Genomic DNA, 4,612 nt, shown 5'->3' with positions numbered 1-4,612 from the left:
CAACCCCTGACTAGGGGAGAAGCAGTGGCCTGGGCCGGAAACCTGTTGTTTTGCTAAAGAAGTCTCTCCTGCCCTCTAGTGATGATCTTTGTGGCTGGGTCTCCACAGGAAAACAGTGATGTAAGGGGTTATTAAATATATCAGTTTTACATTTGCAAAAATATCTTCCCTATTATGTAGGCGTTGTGCCTGCTCTGGGTCCTGGCAGGTGAAAGCCTTCATGGGCGTTCCCCTGTTGCTCCATGGGGCCTGGAAAGGTCAAGACTGTGGCTCATATGCCATGATTCTGCCACTCCCTTCTGCCTTCATCTTCTCCACTACCATAGCATGGGGAAAATCTCTACCATCCCTGGCCAGAAGACCCCACTTACCATCACCTAAAACCACCCGCATCTGAACCCCTTCCCCAACCCCCAGATGCAAAGACCACAGGAAAAGAGAGAGATGAAAGCATCTGTTCTGTCCAGCCATCGGACATCAACGAGCAAGCTCCAGGCCTCAGGTATCCAGGGGATTCGCAGCCCGCCCCACCCTGCCTGGCACATTGAGGGTAAGGGGGCCAGTTCCACCATAAACACTTCCTGTACACCCACCCGATCACCTAGGTGGAGACCTAGCCTTTTATCAACTAGCAGCAGCGGGTACCAAGAGACCACCAAGAGAAAACACAAAATCATCATCCGTCAACTGATACAGTACCAGTTTTAAAATATCAATGTATAGTTACATAAAAGTTATATGAAATTAGAACATATAAAAGTTGAGGCTAATTTACGTGGGCAGCAAAAACTCTGGTGGGTTTTTTTATTTGCATGTTTTTATTTTATTTTTGAGAGAAAGAGAGAGCATCCATGCAGGGGAGGGGCAGAGAGAAGGAGACAGAGGATCTGAAGCAGCTCTGTGCTGACAGCAAAAAGCCCGGATGTGGGGCTCGAACTCACGAACTGGAAACTCACAAATCCCGAAATCATGCTCAACAGACTGAGCCACCCAGGCGCTCCTAGCAGAAACTTTGTTGAGGACAATGGAGTTCATCTGAAATGAGAACTACCATTTACTCCTGAGGTAATTTCAGTTATGTTCTGAGTACAAATCCAGCAAAGTACAAATTCTATATAACACATACTGGTATTCAGTTCTATCCCATCTTCATCTTTGGAGCTATCTCTAGCCTCTCATCCATTTAGAGACCTCTGAAGGCCAGAGGCCCTGACCCCTTGTCTGGACCTCATTTTACCAGGCTGAGACCCAGGAGTCCATTTTGGGAAGAATTGTCAGAAGGTTGTCATAATGGCGGAGTGATAATTTCATGACTGCTGTGATGAAGGGTATCAGAAGGACATAGGATTTCTCTCCCAGCCTTTGCTTCTAAGTGGGACCTTCAGAAGCACACACCTCCTTCCTGAGTGCACCTGCCATGAGGTTAAGTCCAAGTTTAGGTGTCTAATAATTCCCTTTGCCCTAGACTTTGTGAGAGGACTTACCTTGGGCTGCAGAAGTTGATGGTAATCAGCCCAACCTCTTCTTAGTCACAGAGACAGATGTCACAAGGCAGGTACAGTGGTGTCCAGGTGGGCAGGCTCTGGGCATGCCTCACTTGAAGCCATAAAGCAGCTCTCCGGAGCCCGCCAGGCAGCCAGTATCTGATCAGCCAGGGCCCCACTAGACCTTGCACAGGATGGCAGTGATCAGCAGATGGGTCCCACTGAGTCACCTTGGGACTGAATTCTGATGATCTCTTGAGGAATCTTCCCATCACATTGTTCTTTCTGAACACAAATTTTATCACAGGCTCTATATTGGATAGGACTTTTTGCCAATGATTAAACACACACACACACACACACACACACACATACACACACCTTTCTGAAAAGTCTCAGGGATGGCTAACTTCAGGCAAAGCATCTTATGGGGCTCAAATGATGACATTTTCCAGTCTACCGCTGCCTCTACTCTGTTCTCCTCCTTGCTGACTTCAATCTCAGATTTTACATCTAAGGGAGAATGACTACAAGCAACTTCAGGCCTTCATCTTCCTGGGTAAAAGGCCAGTGAGAAAAGAAGCATCTTCCTCAAAATTCCTGCTCCATTCCTGGAAATCACTCTGCTAGACAGCTCTTGAGCCATGCACTAATCCCTGAACTGAGTTCTGCAGTCGAGTGATTGAACAGAGCACATGCTCAGTATGTCCAGACTGTGTCCCCCTCCCCCTAAAGTCCGGCTCCCAAGGCAGCAACAAACTCAAGTCCTCATTCCTGAGTCAAGACAACCTGCCCATGACCACTTCCATGGGTCAAAACCTCACTTCTACAGAATTCTTTGTCCTCCTATCTTTCCTTCTCTTCCCCGGGCTATCCACTGAGAGGCCTACCCCACTGAGCCTCTCCAGGTCAGCTGGTTCTCATAACCTACTTCTCTGTGCCCCCTCCACCACCCCCAAGTTTAGGCCTGAACTCAGGGACTGGGAGTTCCAAAACACTTGGGTCTTTTAGCAGCAGGCATCCAGAATTCCCAGGAAATTGGGGGGGAAACAGAGCTTCTCCATACTCAGGTGCCCTGAGTATGCCCCTGCCAGCCTGCCAGCCTGCCTGGCACAGAAGACCAGCTGCAGCTCCAGGTGTGGTATGTGAAGGACTGGGAAGTCAGAGCAAAGTAAGACCAGTTCAGGAAGCATCCAGCTCCCTCCTGGATAGCTCAGACTGTGAAGGGTTTCAAACGCCATGCTGAGGGGCTGAGACTTTATCCAACAGTCCTAGCAGATGGAGAATAGTCAAAAGGCTTATTGAATGGATAAATGGATAGATGGACAAACAAGTAACCTGGACCCAGAGATGTAAAGTGACTTGCCCTACATCACACAGCAAACAAGTAGGAGCAGCAAGACCAAACTCCAGGCCTCCCTTTGCCTGTCCTAGGGCCCACGCTGCCTCCACCCCAAGCGGACTTTTGGGGAACCTGAAGATTATCAGCCATTAGTTTTATTTCTGGACTTGGGATCCTGAGCTTCGAGAGAAAGCAGGTGTCTAGGGATTAGAAACCTAGACACAGTTGGTGAGAACCAGCAACCAGGAAGCTTCAGGAAGATGCAAGCTGGCACCTGATGCTGAGGCAGAGAATCTGAGTGAGTGAATTCTCTGGGAGTGAAGTAGAGGAAGGATGGAGAACTGGCCCAAAGCCCAGCTGCATTTTGTTCTGGGTGAGTCCAGCCAGACTCTGAGAATAGTGCATGCTGAGGAAACCCAGACTTCACCACCCCTTATGGAGGTGCAACTTCTGAGGAAGCTTCAGGAGACATGGGGGCAGGCACTTCTCCTGCTGAGCCTGGCCTTTTGCACCAGGCACAGAGCTCTGCCCAAGCTGTCGTTCACAGAGGCCAGGGACAGGGATTGAAGGTGGAGGGGAAGAGCCTTCTGCCCCTGGTTTACCAGAGCCTGAAACTAAGGCAAGATAAATCAGGATTTCAAAGGTGAAAAAAGGTCCAGAATTTCCATATGTGCAAGAACTTTGCATCTGGCTCACCATGGTATTCCCCAGTGCCTGGAATAGAGCCTGGAACACATAATAGATGCTCAATAAATATTTGGTGAATAAATCATGGACTCAGTAAGGTTTGGGGGAAGCAAATTTGCACTCTGCTTATGTCCACAATCCCCTCTCTACTGTGCCCCCACCAGGTAATAAAAATTCTGGCAGGAATCAAGTCTACACCATTTACAGTGGTTAAGTGAGAACTTACCGTCCTCAGAGTGGTAGCCCACCCCAAGTAGAACACATCACCTTAGCTCTGCCAAACATGTTTGATGGATACAAAAGGTACTAGACTGGAAATCAGGAAATTTAAGTCCCAGGGACAGCACAGACTCTATCAGTGACAGATGTGAAAAACCACTTTCAGAACATTTTCACATTCAATCACCCTATTATTATCCCCATTTTATAGATGTGGCCGCACAGCCAAGAAGTGGCAGCGCAAGGCCGCGGGGGGCTCTTCTCAACCCGTGTACTGGCTTCGCGACCCCAGGCAGCTTTGTTTGCCTTCTGGGGTCTGTTTCCCATCTGCGGTGCTGCGGTCTCTAAACACAGTCCCGGACCTCCTGGGGTGGAGGCGCCCCCTGCTGTCCCTTGGGCCACCGTGTCCAGTGCCGCAGTGCCCGCTCTCCACCGCCTCCTCCCGAGCTCCGAGCGCCGCCTGGAGGAGCCTCTGTGCCCTCGCTACGGGCCGGTCCAGCTTGAACGTGCCACAGTGCTGAGTGTCGGGGACTGCTCCGGTTCTGGCAAGGCTGAGGCCACCATCTGGTCTGGATGTTTCTGTCAACTTCCCCTAGAACGGAGAGTGGAAGAGCCAGACCAGGAAGGCAGGAAGGAAAGAACAGGGAGAGCAGACGGCAAGGAAGAGACACCCAACCCTCACATGTCCCCTCCCCTCAGCCTCAGTCGGTCAGGGATCCCTAGGCCTTGACAGGGCCCCTTTGAATATTGACTGTCACAAAGCCCCATTTCTGGGCATAGTTACTTAGCATCCACAATGGGCTGTGTGGGACCAGCTGTGCAGGCTCAGGAGCCCCACAGATGAGCAAGACCCAAGCCTGTCCCCCAAGAACTCACAATC

At 50.2% G+C, this 4,612-nt stretch overlaps 1 long non-coding RNA gene across 1 annotated transcript; it reads right to left on the bottom strand.

Annotated features, from left to right (window-relative positions):
- Positions 1-513: 513 nt before the first annotated feature.
- Positions 514-4,382, bottom strand: LOC123380509. Its single transcript, XR_006586363.1, has 3 exons — positions 3,740-4,382; positions 1,485-1,769; positions 514-1,035 (listed from the first exon to the last, which is right to left on the bottom strand). It is a non-coding gene; the product is annotated as an uncharacterized LOC123380509 (long non-coding RNA).
- Positions 4,383-4,612: the final 230 nt, after the last annotated feature.

The sequence above is a fragment of the Felis catus genome, chromosome D1 (assembly GCF_018350175.1).
Source record: "Felis catus isolate Fca126 chromosome D1, F.catus_Fca126_mat1.0, whole genome shotgun sequence".
Taxonomy (NCBI): Eukaryota; Metazoa; Chordata; class Mammalia; order Carnivora; family Felidae; genus Felis; species Felis catus.
Note: the sequence above shows the minus strand (reverse complement) of the source record. Positions and strands in the feature narration are given on the sequence as shown.